Below are 22096 nucleotides of genomic sequence, written 5' to 3' on the forward strand. Positions count from 1 at the left end.
GCGCAACTGTAAATCATCTAGGCCCCTTAGTGGTGTTTTGGTAATTCATGACAACTGCTTGTGAACTAACGATTCTTGCAGAAATAAGAATGCAGGATTCAACCACAGGAAACAGGAAAGTCTTGGAGACTTATAACTGTTGGGGACTTGTTCTCAAATGCTATGAGTTAAGAACAAGACAACACAAAATTTTAAATGTTAATGTCCTTCGTCCTTCGAAGCATTATTTCCCTTAGGATATAATGATCTTTAGACGAAGGTTACGAAGGACATACCTTCATCAACGCGATATATGTTAATAAAAGAAGAAGTATATGAAATATAAGAGGCAAGATAAACAATCACATAACATTATTAATTCATTCTCATTGTATTATCCTGAAAAGACAAAAATAATATTGAATTACAAATGTACCTTCGGCTTGATAGAAGGCAAAAGTACAAGTGTGACGCAAAAGCGAGTACAAGTCAGCGTGAACAGTACGGGGTACTGTTCATCTATTTATAGGCACAGGACACAGCCTGTGAGAAATTACATTCATGCCCTTTATATTTACCATTAACTTATAGACAAATCTATGAGGACTAGATAGCCTTTTCCCCTTTAAGTCGGTTCCTTTTTTCACTATTTAGCCGAAGCTCTCTTGTGCGTAGCTTCGGAGCAACTTCAACCTTCGTCACGATCATGCTTTTTACATCGTACATGCTTTTAACCCGAGTCCGAAGGTACCTGTTCATATGTCACACTTGGAAGATATTGTTAAATCACGTTTTTGAGGACCTTCGGAGGACGAAGGTCCCCAACAGTAGCCCCTCGCAGTATTAATTTGTTTAAGATAACGAATTCAGACTGCGACATGGACGAAGGCCTTAAGCTGAAGGTCCGAAAAAACACCTTCCCTTTGCTAGAATAGCAACAGTCAATGACGGATGGGACCCCCAATGTAGAGCGTGCTGAGCATATAAATAAGAACTCACACCAGCTATATTTGATACGCTGCTTGTGCCATTTGCTTTACTTTCTCAATTCCATAGCTCTTGCTCACTAACGCTTGCTAGCTAGTTTTCAAGCTTTCTGAGCTTCGGTTAAAAAGACGCATTTTCGTCATTTCTGAAGGAGAAATGTCTCAAGACAAGAAGGTTGCTGCTGAGACGAAGCTGATTGAAGAGGAGAAGCTTTTTGAGGAGAAGAAGGTTGTGAATCATTACATTGCTGGATTTATCGAATCAATGGCAAAAACAAATACAGAGAAGATTACTAAGGAGATACTGGAGGGCCTGTCTGAAGATACTGGTGACAGTGACAGTTATGATGCGGAAAGTGGGGGCGAGGATTCTAAAGATCGACCCTGGAGACCAAGTCATTCGATTTTCGGAAAATCAACCATCAAACAAAGTCATCTTGAAAGTCATCTTGAGAACATGAGAGGAAGATACTTTTGGGATATGTCTATTGTAAGGGCTGGCGGAGACAACAACGTCCCTACCCCCGAGGAAAACGAAGTTGTGATTTACCGAAGCTTCTTCAAAGCTGGACTTCGGTTCCCTTTGAGCAAGTTTGTAGTTGAGGTGCTGAAAACCTACCAAATATTTCTTCATCAGATGACCCCTGAAGCCATATTAAGGATGGGAGTCTTCGTTTGGGCAGCAAGAAGCCAAGGGCTAGAGCCAAGTGCGAAGTGCTTCTGCAGCATGCACGAACTTCTGTATGAGACGAAGGCCATGGGTAAGGAACAATACCACAACAACTTCGGTTGTTATGGATTTATCGCCCGCCCCAACGCAAGCCACCCAGTGCCAACATTTCGGAAGAGATGGCCTGGAGCTTGGATGGAAGAATGGTTTTATGTGAAGAACGACTTGTCAGCGAGGTAGGACATCAAGGAGATTATCATGCGCCCCATATGGTCCCGCTTCGGTCTCCGAAAGCCGAAGGTCGAAATTGATGACGCCGCCGAAGCGTGTCAGAAGGCATTCGGTACTATCTGCTCCTTCATTGGTACAAGAGATTTAATTCAAGAGCATATAGCATTTAGAGTATGGCCGCTTGTAGAGAGCTGGGAAATGCCGAAGGAGACCATCACCAAGTCTAGCGAAGGTGATCTGGTCTGGCTGAAGTATACATTCAGGTATGGGGATAAGTTCGATGAACCAAACGATGACTGGCCGAAATGCATCGAAGCTACAAGTGATGAGCTGCTTGGAGCTTATTCCAAGGCAGAAGATAATGCGCTATCTGCAGCCTTTGGAGGTCGGGGAAAAAAGAGAATGAACAGAGTTTTTGACGCCATCGGCTTCGTCTACCCCGACTACCGCTACCCGCTGCGGGGACAGGGGAAGAAGAGAAAAGCTGATGCTTTGGCCACCCTAGATGAGCCTGTGCCAAAGGCTACGGGCAAAAAGATGAAGGTACTTACCCACCGGCCGCGTTACATTGAACCGGTTGTGGTGCCTGAGTTTCTCGGGGAGGCTTCTTCAGCTGCTGAATCAAGAGAAATTGTTCCTCCCATGCAGAGGACTGAAGAGCCGGCTATAATGCTGAAGGCACCTTCGGTTGAGCTAGTTGAAACGAAGGTTGACAAAGATAAGGCTGAAAGGTCAAAAACTGAAGAAGTAGCAAAGATAACAGGGATTTTAAGCCCTTCAACAGAAGCAACCGCGCTAAAGGCACAAAAGAGTTCTGCCACAACGCCTAAGAGAAGGAGGATGGTAAATGTGCTAGAAACAGCGAAAACCTTGAATCCTGCTCCTGCTAGAAAAATTGCCGAAGCTTCTAAGGTGCAACCCAAAGCTGAAACGAAATAGGCAGAAGTCGAAGCTACAATAATTCAAACTGAAACCAAAGTTGGGCCTTCAGAGCCCGCTGAGACAAAGCCTGCCGAAGTTGAAGAAAATGCAACAGAAGAAAAGGCCACAGAGCAAATTTCGTCTGAAAAGGTTGCAACTCCTGCTCCTGAAGCTTTAAAAGAGAGCATTGATTACATCATTCGCCATGCTTCGGGAAAGGGACTTTCTCAAGAAGAAAAACGAGAAGCACAACATTATGCCCCAAAATTAAAATACCCGAAGGGGGCATTAGTGTTTAATGGTAGTGGGGAAGAAGATTTTCTGTACTGTCTCCCGGATAATAAAGAGATATCTGTTTGTCGGGAGATAGGTAGAAGCATCGGATTTCCGAAGCTAGAAGATGGCTTTTCAATATTATCAAAGGATGAGCTCGCTGACAGTTTGGCGTATAATAGCATAAAGGTATAGAAGCTAATTTTGTATTTTGAAAACAAAAATATTTTATTTACTATACTTAATTATGTCTTCCTTTTGTAGGGCTTAATTCTTAGCAATGCGCTGAGAGCTCAGAAAAACATTGAAGACGAAGGATACACGATGGCTCTGAACAACCTTCGTTCAGAGGTAATTGAACTAAGAAACGAAGGTCTTGAAAAAGTCAAAATACCGATTTCATTGGTTAACAAAGTAAAAGAAGATGAGGCTAGTTTCAAGACTCAAGCCGAAATCCAGAAGAATGAAATCGAAGACCTTCGGAAACAATTGGCCGAAGCCAAAGAAAAATGCGGTCTTGTAGAAGCTAACCGAGATATCAGTGAATATTGGAAAAACCATTTGGAGAAAACAGTTGAAGAACTTCGCGCATCCAAAGAAAGATGTTTTGAAAAATCCTTGGGCTGCGTGGAAAAAATAAAGGCTAGCTTCGCCAACGTCGGCGCCTATTCCAACGAAGGCAACTTCATACGAGGTGACCCTGAAGGTGTTATCGAATGGATAAGTGGAGAGGCCGAAGCTTTTGAAGAAATTTTAAGCGATCACGGGGATGTCTGCGCGTTCTCTGGTGCGAGAGGAATTTCGTCCATCCTGGAGAAGGCGGGGTGCGACCATGTCAAGACCCTGGCTCAGGCCGAAGCTGCCTTCTCCCTGGATGACACAAAGGATCCCTCAGCTGAAGCAAGTTTAATGGGCAAAAACTTTTACACTGACACCTGGGAAAATGGTGGCCGAGAAATAGCTCACGAGATTATGAAGAAGAGTGAAAAAGATATTCATGACGCCCGAGAGGAAGTGAAACAAGCTGAAGAAGATGCAAAACGTGAAAGACGTATATGTATTGTTTCACAGTACCTAGCTTCGGCTTTTGTTTTTGAGGCTTCAGACTGACTAATTTTTTTGTGTGTTGTAGCTGAATTATCTCCGCTCCCGGAACCATTCGATCCACTAGCTGATCCAGCAACGAAGGAATCACTAGAAGTCACAAATTGCTGAATGAAGTTGCGGAGAAGGTCCTGAGGGAAGACTAGTGCTTATTGTAAAAACATTTAGAGGTAACGGCAGAGTTATGACAGACTCTGTCGGCGTTTTAGAGGTAACAGCCGAGTGGTGCTTGATGACGTCGGCGTTTTTAGAGGTAACGACCGAGTTACGCTTGGCCCCGTCGGTGTTTTAGAGATAACAACCGAGTTATGGCAAACACTGTCGCCGTTTTAGAGGTAACTGCCGAGTTAGGACAGACACTGTCGGTGTTTTAGAGGTAACAACCGAGTGGTGCTTGACGCTGTCGGTGTTTGAGGTAACAGCCGAGCTATGTCGTAAATCTCGTTTTCCTGAGTGATGACTTGGCACTTTTTAGAAATGGTGCCCAACCCGGGAAAACCCCATTTATATCACGTCGCCACACGCTTCTGAGTTCTGAGCCCTAACTTCACATTTCTGCCTCAAACCATTCCTCTGTTTCCCTCTGATTTCGCCCTTGTTCAACCCGCTGGTGAGATTCTGATGGCGCCCAAGCGGAAGAACTAGAATTCTGCTGCGGTGGTCATTCCTCCCCCTCGATCCCAACAGCCAGTTGCCGTTTGCAGGTAACCACAAGTCTGTTGTTTCAGAATCGGATCTCCTCCACCTTGTTGATATTGGAGTTCTTCCTCCAAAAGAGCTCTGCTCTTGGCGGATTTGCCGTGGGGTCACTGTTCCGACAGAAGATACCCAAGAATCTGTTGTCTACATTCCTTTTCTCATCTGCGGTCTTGCTCTTCCCATTTCTCCCTTCTTCTGCGGCATCCTTGATTTTTACAATCTAAACCTGACTCACCCGAATCCCAATTCCATCTTGCAAATTTCCATCTTTGTACATCTGTGTGAGGCCTACCTCGGAATTCTTCCTCATTTCGTATTATGGAAGTATTTGTATCACTATCGGCCTAGGCTGGCTAGGGGCAGCACCAGCTCGTTGGTGGTGCAAGTCTGGAGATGTGCCACGGGAGGAAGACAGAATACCTTGACATTCCTCTCAAGGACAACATTAAAGGGTGGCGCCTTGAATGGTTTATTGTGGAGAACCACAGCAAGTCTCTCCCCCCTCGGTCGGGGAGACAGCCAGATGTACGCACTCCGAGTTGGGTTGAGTCTCCTACTGCCTTGGAGGTGACGGAAGCTAGGATTCTGCTTGCTGAGATCTGTCTGCTAAAGGAAAGAGGTCTGACTACCGAAGCTGTGGTTGCTGACTTCGTTTTCAAGAATATTCAGCCTTTGAAAGACAGGGCGTATCCAGCTTACTTGTACAGTGGTATTACTGATTCAACTCGGGTTACCGACAGGAAAATTCCTACTGAGGATCTAGTGAGCCAACTAGACATGATCCTGAGGGGCAAGGTATCAAATGTTGGTGCTCCTGTTGCTTATTCTGCTTGGAATCTGCCACCTCCTAGGTCATTTTTCAATTTCGTGTCCAACCCTCCTGCCAGTGATAGTGGTCTAGGTCTTAGAGTGCGACCCTCTCCTGAAGACATTGAGGCTCTGGTTGCTCCTCTTCGTGATCTTCCCAATGATGAGAGGCAAGTTCACTTTGAGATGCTGCCAAGTCCGGATGATGTAGAAATAGATGATGTACTCAATATGTTGGCTGGAGAATCTTCTGACTCGGCCCCTGCTGAACCGATGGCTGTTACGGTTGGACAAGGGGTTAACAAAATAGTGGACACCCGAAATCCTAAGGGTACTTGCCCAAAACATCCTCGTCAGGTTAGCCGTCCAACTGCGCCTGTTGAGAAGAAGAAGCGGCTTCGGCGACTATCATGCTTGGACCAGGATGTTGGCCCTTCTATTCTTGTTTGTGAAGAAGTATCAGAAGAGGTTCTTCCTGAGGTTGATCCCAATGGTGGTGTACGCGTTGAAGCTGACCCCAATGGGTGTGACCATGCACCAACTGTCCCCAATGGGTGTGACCTTGTTGAAGCTGAGCCCAATGGGTGTAACCGTGCAGAAGCTGAACCCAATGGGTGTGGCTGTGCAGAAGTTGAACCCAATGGGTGTGACCGTGCAGAAGCTAAACCCAATGGGTGTGTCCGTGCACCGGCTATTGTCCGTATTTTTTATGAGGACGAAGAAGAGGAAGAAGAAGTTCCGCTAATTCGTAAGAATAACCGGCGTTACAGAGGTAGTAGGGGGGATACTGATATTCCTTCTCCAGCTCTATCTGCTCTTGTCAGCCTTCAAGAGTTGTCCATAGCAGTTTTTGATCGGGCCCTTGAGGATGTCGTTCCTGAAGATATGCTGTCGGAGCCGACTGTTGGCGATATGATGGATGTTTGCTCTGAAATTCCAGACATGGGATTAGAGGTATCCCGAGCAGTGTCTCGCGCATCGTCTACTTTGGAAGGCAGTCTTCGATATCAAGAAGTTGGTCAGGATTGCCCGACTCCCATGGAGGTGACTGAGGATCCTTCAGCCTTAGAGGTGGATGTTGCAGAAAACCCAGCCCCCGAGGGTGGTGCTGGCAGTTACCCAGCCCCCGAGGGTGTCGTCAGTAGTGATCCGGCTCTGGTGGGTAGCGAGAGCTGCAACCCAGCCCTCAAGGGTATTGCCGGTAATGATCCGGCTCTGGTGGGTGGCGCAAGCTACAACCCAGCCCCCGAGGGTGTCCAAGTGAGCTCTCCTTCCCACACCTCCATGGATGTCCATGTCGGGTCGTTGAAAGGGAAATGTGCCCTTGGGCCATTTCTAAGTATTTTGGTGATTGAGTGTCAACACAAGTGCTTAAACGTGAATCAATGCCCATGGATGAACAAAGTGCAAATCTAGAGCAAAGGTATGTTTCTAAGTCTTAGTACATTGGTTTTGTGTACTAATATACTTGTCTAAGTATTAGAAACAGGAAGAAGAAGAAAAGGAGAGAGTTGGCTGTGTACAGCCAAGAGGCTGTTCCAGTCTGGGGCACCGGACTGTCCGGTGGTGCACCGGACAGTGTCCGGTGCGCCAGGCTGCCTCGACCTGAAGACGCTGCTCTCGGGAATTTGCCGACGGCGTACGGCTAAAATTCACCGGACTGTCCGGTGTGCACCGGACTGTCCGGTGAGTCAACGGTCGGCCGAGCCAACGGTCGGCCGCAGAATCTGCGCGCGACACGTGGTCTGGCCAACGGTCGGAAGTAGGCACCGGACTGTCCGGTGTGCACCGGACTGTCCGGTGCGCCAGATCTGCAACGGTCGGCAACGGTCGGCTGCGCTGTTTATGGAAATAAATCGGGCACCAGACAGCGTCCGGTGCGCCCGACGACATAAGGCAAGATTGGCCTTCTGGATTTGTTCTCAACGGCTCCTAGCTGCCTTGGGGCTATAAAAGGGACCCCTAGGCGCATGGAGGAGTACACCAAGCATTCCTACAACATCCCTAAGCACCAGGACATCGATTCCACGCATTTGGTTCATTGTGATAGCATCTAGAGCTCTTGTTGAGTTGTGAACTCATTGAGTTGTGTTGCGAGCTCTTGTTGCGACTTGTGTGCGTGGTGTTGCTCTGATTTTGAGTCTTGTGTGCATTGCTAGTTCTCCCTTACTTCGTATTTCTTTGTGAATCTTAAGTGTAAGGGCGAGAGGCTCCAAGTTGTGGAGATTCCTCGCAACCGGGATATTGAAAGGCAAAGCAAAACACCGTGGTATTCAAGTTGGTCTTTGGACCGCTTGAGAGGGGTTGATTGCAACCCTCGTCCGTTGGGACGCCACAACGTGGAGTAGGCAAGCGTTGGTCTTGGCCGAACCACGGGATAAACCACTGTGTCATCGCTGTGTTTGATCTCTTGTGGTATTGTGTTTTGTTGTGACTCCTCTCTAGCCACTTGGCAATTATTGTGCTAACACTTAACAAGTTTTTGTGGCTATAAGTTTAAGTTTTCACAGGATCACCTATTCACCCCCCCCCCTCTAGGTGCTATCAATTGGTATCGGAGCCGTTCTCTTCAAGAAAGGGACTAATCGCCCGAAGAAATGGATCCTAAGGGGAAGGGAATCGTGATCAACGACAAGGAAAAGGAGTTCTTCGTCAACGAGCCAAAAGATGACAAATCCAACGACTCTGGCTCGGGCCACAAGCGCAAAGATGGGAAGAAGAAGAAGACAAGGCGCATCAAGGAGATCGTCTACTACGACAGCGACGAATCCTCTTCTTCTCAAAAGGACGACGACAACAACTACAGGAAGACGGTCAATTCAAACTTTTCATTTGATTATTCTCGTATTCCACATAGTTCGAATTCGCATTTGCTTTCCATTCCTCTTGGCAAACCTCCACACTTTGATGGGGAGGACTACGGATTTTGGAGTCACAAAATGCATAGTCATTTATTCTCTCTCCATCCAAGCATATGGGAGATCGTAGAGAATGGAATGAAATTTGATAGCTCGGATAGCCCTATGTTTATTAATGAACAAATTCACAAAAATGCACAAGCTACTACTGTGTTGCTAGCCTCTTTGTGCAGGGACGGGTACAATAAGGTGAGCGGCTTGGACAATGCCAAGCAAATATGGGACACCCTCAAGATTTCTCACGAGGGGAACGACATCACCATGCTCACTAAAATGGAATTGGTGGAGGGCGAGCTTGGAAGATTTGCAATGATCAGGGGCGAGGAGCCAACCCAAACCTACAACCGGCTCAAGACCCTTATCAACAAAATAAGGAGTTATGGAAGCACACGATGGACGGACCATGACGTCGTCCGACTATTACTAAGGTCCTTTACCATTCTTGATCCTCATTTGGTGAATAATATTCGTGAGAATCCCAGGTACACCAAAATGTCGCCCGAAGAAGTCCTAGGAAAATTCGTCAGCGGGCGAATGATGATTAAGGAAGCAAGGTACGTGGACGATGCCTTGAATGGACCAATCAACGAGCCGCAACCTCTTGCTCTCAAAGCAACAAGAAGCAAGGAGGCGCTACCTAGCAAGGTGGCACAAATTGAGGCGGCCGGACTTAATGATGAAGAGATGGCTCTCATCATCAAACGCTTCAAGACGGTGCTAAGAGGTCACAAGGGGCAGCCAAGCAAGACCAAGACAAAGGGGAAGCGCTCATGCTTCAAGTGCGGTAAGATTGGTCATTTTATCGCTAACTGCCCCGATAACGATAGTGACCAGGAACAGGGGAACAAGAGGGAAAAGAAGAAGAACTACAAGAAGGCCAAGGGCGAGGCACACATTGGAAAGGAGTGGGATTCGGATTGCTCCTCCGACTCCGACAATGAAGGACTCGCCGCCACCGCCTTCAACAAGTCATTCCTCTTCCCGAACGAGCGTCACACATGCCTTATGGCAAGGGAGAAGAAGGTGAGTACTCGAAACTCCACTTATGCTTCTTCTAGTGATAATGAGTCTAGTGATGATGATGACATAGACTATTCATGCTTATTCAAGGGTTTAGATAGATCTAAAATAGACAAAATAAATGAATTGATTGATGCCTTGAATGATAAGAATGTGCTTTTAGAAAAGCAAGAAGATTTGTTGTATGAAGAACATGACAAGTTTGTAGAAGCACAAAAATCACTTGCATTAGAGATTAAGAGAAATGAAATGCTTTCTTGTGAGTTGTCTACATGTCATGATTCAATTGCTAGTTTAAAGAGCATAAATGATGATTTAAATGCTAAACTAGAAAAATATAGTAAATCAACATCTTGTGTAGAACATGTTAAGATTTGCACTAGGTGTAAAGATTTCGATGTTGATGCCTGTAGTGATCATTTAGTTTCAATTTCCAAACTAACTGAGGAATTGGCTAGTCTTAATGCCCAACTTAAGACTAGCAAGAATGACTTCGATAAACTAAAATTTGCAAGGGATGCCTACACGATTGGTAGACACCCCTCAATTAAGGATGGACTTGGCTTCAAAAGGGAAGCCAAGAACTTAACAAGCCATAAGGCTCCCATTCCCGCTAAGGAGAAAGGGAAGGCCCCTATGGCTACTAGTGCTAAAAAGAACCATGCCTTTTTGTATTATGATAGGAAAAATTCTAGAAATGCTTTTAGAAGTTATGATGCTTTTGATTCACATGCTTATGATTCTTATGCCATGACTGCTTCTAGTTCTTCCTATATGCATGGTAGAAGTATGACTAGGAGAAATGCTATTCATCACGTGCCTAGAAAGAATACTATTCATGCTCCTAGGAAAGTAGTAAATGAACCTTCTACAATTTATCGTGCTTTAAATGCTTCCTTTGCTATTTGTAGAAAGGATAGGAAGATAGTTGCTAGGAAGTTAGGGGCAAAATGCAAGGGAGACAAAACTTGCATTTGGGTCCCTAAGGAAATTGTGACTAACCTTGTAGGACCCAACAAGAGTTGGGTACCTAAGTCCCAAGCCTAAATTTGCCTTGCAGGTTTATGCATCCGGGGGTTCAAGCTGGATTATTGATAGCGGATGCACAAACCATATGACGGGGGAGAAGAAGATGTTCACCTCCTACGTCAAGAATAAGGATTCCCAAGATTCAATTATATTCGATGATGGGAATCAAGGCAAGGTAAAAGGATTAGGTAAAATTGCAATCTCAAATGAGCACTCAATTTCTAATGTGTTTTTAGTTGAGTCCTTGGGATATAATTTGCTATCTGTTAGTCAATTATGCAACATGGGATATAACTGTCTATTTACAAATGTAGATGTGTCTGTCTTTAGAAGAAGTGATGGTTCACTAGCTTTTAAGGGTGTATTAGACGGCAAACTTTATTTAGTTGATTTTGCAAAAGAAGAGGCCGGTCTAGATGCATGCTTAATAGCTAAGACTAGCATGGGCTGGCTGTGGCATCACCGCTTAGCACATGTGGGGATGAAGAACCTTCACAAGCTTCTAAAGGGAGAACACGTGATAGGTTTGACTAACGTGCAATTCGAAAAAGATAGACCTTGTGCAGCTTGTCAAGCAGGTAAACAAGTGGGAGGAGCACATCACAGCAAGAATGTGATGACCACTTCAAGACCCCTGGAGCTGCTGCATATGGACCTCTTCGGACCCGTCGCCTATCTGAGCATAGGAGGGAGTAAGTATGGTCTAGTTATTGTTGATGACTTTTCCCGCTTCACTTGGGTGTTCTTTTTGCAGGATAAGTCTGAAACCCAAAGGACCCTCAAGCGCTTCCTCAGGAGAGCTCAAAATGAGTTTGAGCTCAAAGTGAAGAAGATAAGGAGCGACAACGGGTCCGAGTTCAAGAACCTTCAAGTGGAGGAGTTCCTTGAGGAGGAAGGGATCAAGCATGAGTTCTCCGCTCCCTACACACCACAGCAAAATGGTGTGGTAGAGAGGAAGAACAGGACGCTAATCGACATGGCGAGGACTATGCTTGGAGAGTTCAAGACCCCCGAGCGTTTTTGGTCGGAAGCCGTGAACACAGCTTGCCACGCCATCAACAGGGTCTACCTTCACCGCCTCCTCAAGAAGACGTCGTATGAGCTTCTAACCGGTAACAAACCCAATGTATCGTACTTTCGTGTATTTGGGAGCAAGTGCTACATTCTAGTGAAGAGGGGTAGAAATTCTAAGTTTGCTCCCAAAGCAGTAGAAGGGTTTTTGTTAGGTTATGACTCAAATACAAAGGCGTATAGAGTCTTCAACAAATCATCGATTTTGGTTGAAGTCTCTAGCGACGTTGTATTTGATGAGACTAATGGCTCTCCAAGAGAGCAAGTTGTTGATTGTGATGATGTAGATGAAGAAGATGTTCCGACAGCCGCTATAAGAACCATGGCGATTGGAGAAGTGCGGCCACAGGAACAAGATGAACGAGATCAACCTTCTTCCTCAACAACGGTGCATCCCCCAACTCAAGACGATGAACAGGTTCATCAAAAGGAGACGTGTGATCAAGGGGGAGCACAAGATGATCATGTGATGGAGGAAGAAGCGCAACCGGCACCTCCAACCCAAGTTCGAGCAATGATTCAAAGGGATCATCCCGTCGACCAAATTCTGGGTGACATTAGCAAGGGAGTAACTACTCGATCTCGATTAGTTAATTTTTGTGAGCATTACTCCTTTGTCTCTTCTATTGAGCCTTTCAGGGTAGAGGAGGCCTTGCTAGATCCGGACTGGGTGTTGGCCATGCAGGAGGAGCTCAACAACTTCAAGCGCAATGAAGTTTGGACACTGGTGCCTCGTCCGAAGCAAAATGTTGTGGGAACCAAGTGGGTGTTCCGCAACAAACAGGACGAGCACGGGGTGGTGACGAGGAACAAGGCTCGACTTGTGGCAAAAGGTTATGCCCAAGTCGCAGGTTTGGACTTTGAGGAGACGTTTGCTCCTGTGGCTAGACTAGAATCAATTCGTATCTTGTTAGCATATGCCGCTCACCATTCTTTCAGGTTGTACCAAATGGATGTGAAGAGCGCTTTCCTCAACGGGCCAATCAAGGAGGAGGTGTATGTGGAGCAACCCCCTGGCTTCGAGGATGAACGATACCCCGACCACGTGTGTAAGCTCTCTAAGGCGCTCTATGGACTTAAGCAAGCCCCAAGAGCATGGTATGAATGCCTTAGAGACTTCTTAATTGCTAATGCTTTCAAGGTTGGGAAAGCCGATCCAACTCTTTTTACAAAGACATGTGATGGTGACTTATTTGTGTGCCAAATTTATGTCGATGACATAATATTTGGTTCTACTAACCAAAAGTCTTGTGAAGAGTTTAGCAGGGTGATGACGCAGAAATTCGAGATGTCGATGATGGGCGAGTTGAACTACTTCCTTGGGTTCCAAGTGAAGCAACTCAAGGACGACACCTTCATCTCCCAAACGAAGTACACGCAAGATCTGCTAAAGCGGTTTGGGATGAAGGACGCCAAGCCCGCAAAGACTCCGATGGGGACCGACGGACACACCGACCTCAACAAAGGAGGTAAGTCTGTTGATCAAAAAGCATACCGGTCAATGATAGGTTCTTTGCTTTACTTATGTGCTAGTAGACCGGATATTATGCTTAGTGTATGCATGTGTGCTAGATTTCAATCCGATCCTAAGGAGTGTCACTTAGTGGCGGTGAAGCGAATTCTTAGATATTTGGTTGCTACGCCTTGCTTCGGGCTCTGGTATCCAAAGGGGTCTACCTTTGACTTAGTTGGATACTCAGACTCCGACTATGCTGGATGTAAGGTCGATAGGAAGAGTACATCGGGGACGTGCCAATTCTTAGGAAGGTCCCTGGTGTCATGGAACTCTAAGAAACAAACCTCCGTTGCCCTATCCACCACTGAGGCCGAGTACGTTGCCGCAGGTCAGTGTTGCGCGCAACTACTTTGGATGAGGCAAACCCTCCGGGACTTTGGCTACAATCTGAGCAAAGTCCCACTCCTATGTGACAATGAGAGTGCTATCCGCATGGCGGAGAATCCTGTTGAGCACAGCCGCACAAAGCACATAGACATCCGGCATCACTTTTTGAGAGACCACCAGCAAAAGGGAGATATCGAAGTGTTTCATGTTAGCACCGAGAACCAGCTAGCCGATATCTTCACTAAGCCTCTAGATGAGAAGACCTTTTGCAGGTTGCGTAGCGAGCTAAATGTCTTAGATTCACGGAACCTGGATTGAATTGTAGCATACATGTATTTATGCTTTTTGATCATGTTCCTTTTTGCATTTTGTTGCTTGTTATGGTGCTCAAGTTGTACAAACACTCCCTGGACCTCACAAGTCTGTTGCAAAGTGATGCACATGTTTAGGGGGAGATGTGTTACAACTTGACCCTTTGAGACTAACCATGTGCTTGAGTTTGATGATTTAGTCTCGAAGGAGGATTGAAAGGGAAAAGGTGGACTTGGACCATGAATGACTTCCACTGCACTCCGATGAGAGGGTACCTTATTCCAAGTTCATCTTTGGACTCTTATTGCCTTTGTATTCTTATTGAAGATTTTGGTGAGGCAATGGGGTTAAATGGGCCAAGATTGATCCCGTTTTGGTGCTTGATGCCAAAGGGGGAGAAAATAAAGGCCAAAGCGATAAATGGATCAGCTACCACTTGAGAAATTTTGAAAATAGTAGAATAGAGTTTTTGTTTTGTTAAACTCTTTTGTTGTCTCTTATTGTCTCTCTTGTCAAAGTTGGCTTCTTGTGGGGAGAAGTGTTAATTATGGGAAATAGGGGGAGTTTTTGAAATCTTTGATCAATCTCTTTTGGAATGACTCTCTTTATGCTTCAACATGTGTGTTTGACTTAGAGATAGAGATTTGAGTTTGATTTGCAAAAACAAACCAAGTGGTGGCAAAGGATGATCCATATATGCCAAAATTGGATCAAAATCAATTTGAGTTTTATTTGAAGTGATTTTGCACTTGGTCTAGTTGCTTTATGTTGTGTTGGCATAAATCACCAAAAAGGGGGAGATTGAAAGGGAAATGTGCCCTTGGGCCATTTCTAAGTATTTTGGTGATTGAGTGTCAACACAAGTGCTTAAACGTGAATCAATGCCCATGGATGAACAAAGTGCAAATCTAGAGCAAAGGTATGTTTCTAAGTCTTAGTACATTGGTTTTGTGTACTAATATACTTGTCTAAGTATTAGAAACAGGAAGAAGAAGAAAAGAAGAGAGTTGGTTGTGTACAGCCAAGAGGCTGTTCCAGTCTGGGGCACCGGACTGTCCGGTGGTGCACCGGACAGTGTCCGGTGCGCCAGGCTGCCTCGACCTGAAGACGCTGCTCTCGGGAATTTGCCGACGGCGTACGGCTAAAATTCACCGGACTGTCCGGTGTGCACCGGACTGTCCGGTGAGTCAACGGTCGGCCGAGCCAACGGTCGGCCGCAGAATCTGCGCGCGACACGTGGTCTGGCCAACGGTTGGAAGTAGGCACCGGACTGTCCGGTGTGCACCGGACTGTCCGGTGCGCCAGATCTGCAACGGTCGGCAACGGTCGGCTGCGCTGTTTATGGAAATAAATCGGGCACCGGACAGTGTCCGGTGTGCACCGGACTGTCCGGTGCGCCCGACGACAGAAGGCAAGATTGGCCTTCTGGATTTGTTCTCAACGGCTCCTAGCTGCCTTGGGGCTATAAAAGGGACCCCTAGGCGCATGGAGGAGTACACCAAGCATTCCTACAACATCCCTAAGCACCAGGACATCGATTCCACGCATTTGGTTCATTGTGATAGCATCTAGAGCTCTTGTTGAGTTGTGAACTCATTGAGTTGTGTTGTGAGCTCTTGTTGCGACTTGTGTGCGTGGTGTTGCTCTGATTTTGAGTCTTGTGTGCGTTGCTAGTTCTCCCTTACTTCGTATTTCTTTGTGAATCTTAAGTGTAAGGGCGAGAGGCTCCAAGTTGTGGAGATTCCTCGCAACCGGGATATTGAAAGGCAAAGCAAAACACCGTGGTATTCAAGTTGGTCTTTGGACCGCTTGAGAGGGGTTGATTGCAACCCTCGTCCGTTGGGACGCCACAACGTGGAGTAGGCAAGCGTTGGTCTTGGCCGAACCACGGGATAAACCACTGTGTCATCGCTGTGTTTGATCTTTTGTGATATTGTGTTTTGTTGTGACTCCTCTCTAGCCACTTGGCAATTATTGTGCTAACACTTAACAAGTTTTTGTGGCTATAAGTTTAAGTTTTCACAGGATCACCTATTCACCCCCCCTCTAGGTGCTATCAGTCGTCTCCACCATGATCTGATGAAGTGATGGTGATGCATGCTTCTTTAACTTCGAGCGAGCGAGTCGCCTTGGAGGTCGGCGAGCCAGATGCAAGAATTCTGATATCTGCTAGTGGGCCTGAGTCAACCCCTGACAATGTTCTTCAAATTGTTCCGGTTGATCTTCCTTCGTCGAGCTACAACGCAGCTTCTCATGACTTGGGATTACCCTCATTCTTCTCCAATCTTCAGGTAACTCCGCTCTTTTCGTTTTACTGTTCCTCCTGGCAAATCATCTTCCCTATACTCATTTGCCTTTGATCACATGCTTTGGTCGACGGAATGTCCGCTCAGTTGAGATCACATGGTGTCAGTATCCCAGAAGGGGCTCTGTCTCTAACGCAATGGAATCCATTGCTGCTTCAGAAACAGATAGCTGATTTGAAGGCGTCAAATGTTGGTTGGTAACTTTGTTTCCTCCTTGGCTGGTTGATCAACTTTTGTTTTTAACCATGTATCCCTCCTCGACTGCTTTGTCAGACATGGCCCGGCGGTGCTCTGAGCTTGAGTAAAAACGTCTTCAACATCAAGCCGACTCAACCCGACGGTACTCTGATCTTGAAGAGAAGTATTCTCAAGGTCAGATCGACCTGGCTCGGGTTTCTGCTTCTTTGGACGACGCACATTCTTTGAATTCTTCTCTTAATGCTCAGCTTGACTCTGAAAGGACAGCTCACGAGGTAAACTTACTTATTTGGCTCTGTCGTGCTTACTGTTTACTGGATGTTTGAAAGTTGATTCTTGTTTATAGGAGGAGAGACGAGCACTTGCAGCTTCTTGTGACAATATGGATAGGTTGTATCATGATGCCAACAATTCCTTAACCATCTTGGAGAGAAGCCATCGCTTTACTATGTCAGATCTAGATCATCATCGTCGCGAACTTCAAGTGTCCCAAGATGAGGTCCTGCGGCTTAGACAGTTAGTGTTAAGCAAGGATTCCATCATCAAAGATCTGCGTGCCTCCAAGAAGTTAGTCGCCTAGGAGCTAGAGGCCGCTCGACTGGCTACCAAAGTTGTAGAGGACCACTGCGCCATTCTGAAGGCTCAGCGCGACAAGGCTATGGACAAAGCCATTCGCGTGGGGCGGATCTTGATGAGAAGGCCCGGTGTAGTTGTTCCTGATGACATTGTTGCCGACGTGAAAGCTGCGCCTGATGCCTCGAGTCGCCCTTCTTCCTCAATTGCCCCTGCGAAAGACATTGACAAATAGAGATGTTTCGCCGTAGTGACGTGTTTAGAAGATATTGAATGTATTTGTGAATTATATGTGTGTGTGTGTGATCATTGTGCTCGAATATTCGATGGATAGGGCACTAGAATGTGCCCTTGGTGCTGACAACTATAACATTTGTTTCTGTTGTCCGGATGCAACAGTCATCTTTGAGCGATTGCGGAAGTAAACGCGGCGTGCTGGTTTTGGAGTTTTTTTCTAACTTATGTCAATCGCTTGGCTAGTAAGGCATAGTGGTTGCCCTAAGATGAGTAGACGTGAGCATGTTGCACCGTCTTAAGTCATCGCTGACTTAAGCCAATTGCTCTGTTAGTAGGGTATAGTGGTCACCCTAAGTCGAATAAGCGCGAGCATGTTGCACCGTCTTAAGACATTGCCGACTTAAGATGATTGCTCTGTTAGTAGGGTATAGTGGTCACCCTAAGTTGAGTAAGCGCGAGCATGTTGCACCGTCTTAAGTCATTGCCGACTTAAGCCGATTTCTCCGTTAGTAGGGTATAGTGGCCACCCTAAGTCGAGTAAGCGCGAGCATGTTGCACCGTCTTAAGTCATTGTCGACTTAAGACGATTGATCTGTTAATAGGGTATAGTGGTCACCCTAAGTCGAGTAAGTGTGATCATGTTGCACCGTCTTAAGTCATTGCCGACTTAAGTCGATTGCTCCGTTAGTAGGGTATAGTGGTCACCCTAAGTCGAGTAAGCGCGAGCATGTTGCACCGTCTTAAGTCATTGTCGACTTAAGCCGATTGCTCCGTTAGTAGGGTATAGTGGTGAGAGCACCTAGAGGGGGGGGGTGAATAGGTGATCCTGTAAAACTTAAAACTTAAGCCACAAAACTTGGTTAAGTGTTAGCACAATAATCACCAAGTGGCTAGAGAGAAGAACTTGCACAATACGACAACTACAAAGAGATCAACACAGAGATGACACAGTGGTTTATCCCGTGGTTCGGCCAAGTACAAAACTTGCCTACTCCACGTTGTGGCGTCCCAACGGACGAGAGTTGCACTCAACTCCTCTCAAGTGATCCAATGATCAACTTGAATACCACGGTGTTTTGCTTTTCTTTTCTTATCCCGTTCGCGAGGAATCTCCACAACTTGGAGCCTCTCGCCCTTACACTTTTGATGTTCACAAAGAATCACGGAGTAAGGGAGGGATGAGCAACTCACACAAGACACAAAGATCACAGCAACTACGCACACACACGACCAAGACTTGAGCTCAAAAAGACTAGCACACTAGAACAGGGCTCAAATTACTAGAATGTCGAACAAGTGCGCAAGAGTGGAGTGTGAGTGATCAAGAATGCTCAAAGGATGCTTGGTGTACTCCTCCATGCGCCTAGGGGTCCATTTTATAGCCCTAAGGCAGCTAGGAGCCGTTGAGAGCAATCTGGGAAGGCAATTCTTGCCTTCTGTCGCGTGGCGCACCGGACAGTCCGGTGCACACCGGACACTGTCCGGTGCCCGATTTCCTTCCTTAAATGGCGCAGCCGACCGTTGGCAGCCAGAGAGTCGTTGGCGCACCGGACATGTCCGGTGCACACCGGACAGTCCGGTGCCCCCTTCTAGCCGTTGGCTCGGCCACGTGTCCCGCGCAGATCGCGCGGCCGACCGTTGGCCCGGCCGACCGATGGCTCACCGGACAGTCCGGTGCACACCGGACAGTCCGGTGAATTATAGCCGTACGTCGCCGGTTAATTCCCGAGAGCGGCCAGTTTGCTCGATCTAGCCTGGCGCACCGGACACTGTCCGGTGCACCACCAGACAGTCTGGTGCTCCCAGACTAAGCAGACTTGGCTGAACAAAGCCATCTCATTTCCAATTTGATTTTTCCTATTTCCAGCACTTAGACACAACACATTAGTCCATAAAATAATGTACTAAGTCTAGAAACATACCTTTTGACATGATTTGCACTTTGTCCACCATATTGCATAGATCAACACAAAAACACTTGTATTGGCACTCAATCACCAAAATACTTAGAAATGGCCCAAGGGCACATTTCCCTTTCAATCTCCCCCTTTTTGGTGATTTATGCCAACATAACATAAAGCAAGTAGAACAAGTGCAAAATCACTCAAATAAAACTCAAATTTGTTTTGTATCAGATTTGGCATATATGGATCATTCTTTGCCACCACTTGGTTTGTTTTTGCAAATCAACTTTAAATTCCTATCTCTAAGTCAAACACACTTGTAAAGACATAAAGAGAGGTATTCCAAAAGAAATTGATCAAGGATTTCAAAAACTCCCCCTTTTTCCCATAATCAACACTTCTCCCCACAAGAGGCCAACTTTTGAGAGTAAGAGACAAACAAGAACAAGAGTACTTTGACAAACAAAACTCTAACTCTACTTTTTCAAAATTCCTCAAGTGGTAGCTGATCCATTTATTGCTTTGGCCTTTATCTTCTCCCCCTTTGGCATCAAACACCAAAACGGGATTAATCTTGGCCCTTGAACCCCATTGCCTCACCAAAATCTTCAATAAGAATGCAAAGGCAATAAGAGTACATGAGATGAACTTGGATTAAGTTACCCTCTCATCGGAGTGCAGTGGAAGTCTTTCATGGTCCAAGTCCACCTTTTCCCTTTCAAACCTCCTTCGAGACTAAATCATCAAACTCAAGCACATGGTTAGTCTCAAAGGGTCAAGTTGTAACACATCTCCCCTAAACATGTGCATCACTTTGCAACGGACTTGTGAGGTCCAGGGAGTGTTTGTACAACTTGAGCACCATTATTAAGCAACAATATGCAAAAGGAACATGATCAAAGGCATAAACACATGTATGCTATAAATCAATCCAAGTTCCGCGAATCTAAGACATTTAGCTCACTACGCAACCTGCAAAAGGTCTTCTCATCTAGAGGCTTGGTAAAGATATCGGCTAGCTGGTTCTCGGTGCTAACATGAAACACTTCGATATCTCCCTTTTGTTGGTGATCTCTCAAAAAGTGATGCCGGATGTCTATGTGCTTTGTGCGGCTGTGTTCAACAGGATTTTCCGCCATGCGGATAGCACTCTCATTATCACATAGGAGTGGGACTTTGCTCAGATTGTAGCCAAAGTCCCTGAGGGTTTGCCTCATCCAAAGTAGTTGCGCGCAACACTGTCCTGCGGCAACATACTCGGCCTCAGCGGTGGATAGGGCAACGGAAGTTTGTTTCTTAGAGTTCCATGACACCAGGGACCTTCCTAAGAATTGGCACGTCCCCGATGTACTCTTTCTATCGACCTTACATCCAGCATAGTCGGAATCTGAATATCCAATTAGGTCAAAGGTAGACCCCTTTGGATACCAGAGCCCGAGGCAAGGCGTAGCAACTAAATATCTAAGGATTCGCTTCACTGCCACTAAGTGACACTCCTTAGGATCGGATTGAAATCTGGCACACATGCATACGCTAAGCATAATATCCGGTCTACTAGCACATAAATAAAGTAAAGACCCTATCATTGACCGGTATGCTTTTTGATCAACGGACTTACCTCCTTTGTTGAGGTCGGTGTGTCCGTCGGTTCCCATTGGAGTCTTTGCGGGCTTGGCGTCCTTCATCCCAAACCGCTTTAGCAAGTCTTGCGTGTACTTCGTTTGGGAGATGAAGGTGTCGTCCTTGAGTTGCTTCACTTGGAACCCAAGGAAGTAGTTCAACTCGCCCATCATCGACATCTCGAATTTCTGCGTCATCACCCTGCTAAACTCTTCACAAGACTTTTTATTAGTAGAACCAAATATTATGTCATCGACATAAATTTGGCACACAAAAAGATCACCGTCACAAGTCTTAGTGAAAAGAGTTGGATCGGCTTTCCCAACCTTGAAAGCATTAGCAATTAGAAAGTATCTAAGGCATTCATACCATGCTCTTGGGGCTTGCTTAAGTCCATAGAGCACCTTAGAGAGCTTACACACATGGTCGGGGTATCGTTCATCCTCGAAGCCAGGGGGTTGCTCCACGTACACCTCCTCCTTGATTGGCCCGTTGAGGAAAGCGCTCTTCACATCCATTTGGAATAACCTGAAAGAATGGTGAGCGTAATATGCTAGCAAAATACGAATGGACTCTAGCCTAGCCACAGGAGCAAAAGTTTCCTCAAAGTCCAAACCTGCGAATTGGGCATAACCTTTTGCCACAAGTTGAGCCTTGTTCCTTGTCACCACTCCGTGCTCGTCTTGTTTGTTGCGGAACACCCACTTGGTTCCCACAACATTTTGCTTAGGACGAGGCACCAGTGTCTAAACCTCATTCCTCTTGAAGTTGTTGAGCTCCTCTTGCATGGCCAACACCCAGTCCGGATCTAGCAAGGCCTCCTCTACCCTGAAAGGCTCAATAGAAGAGACAAAGGAGTAATGCTCACAAAAATTAACTAATCGAGACCGAGTAGTTACTCCCTTGCTTATGTCACCCAAAATCTGGTCGACGGGATGATCCCTTTGAATCATCGCTCAAACTTGGGTTGGAGGTGCCGGTTGAGTTTCTTCCTCCATCACATGATCATTTTGTGCTCCCCCTTGATCACACGCCTTCTGTTGATGAATCTGTTCATCGTCTTGAGTTGGGGGATGCACCATAGTTGAGGAAGAAGGTTGATCTTGCTCCTTTTGTTCCTGTGGTCGTACATCACCAATCACCATGGTTCGTATAGCGGCCGTCGGAACATCTTCTTCATCTACATCATCAAGATCAACAACTTGCTCTCTTGGAGAGCCATTAGTCTCATCAAATACAACGTCGCTAGAGACTTCAACCAAACCCGATGATTTGTTGAAGACCCTATACGCCTTTGTATTTGAGTCATAACCTAACAAAAACCCTTCTACAGCTTTGGGAGCAAACTTAGAATTTCTACCCTTCTTCACTAGAATGTAGCATTTGCTCCCAAAT

Source organism: Zea mays, chromosome 3, assembly GCF_902167145.1.
Source record: "Zea mays cultivar B73 chromosome 3, Zm-B73-REFERENCE-NAM-5.0, whole genome shotgun sequence".
Taxonomy (NCBI): Eukaryota; Viridiplantae; Streptophyta; class Magnoliopsida; order Poales; family Poaceae; genus Zea; species Zea mays.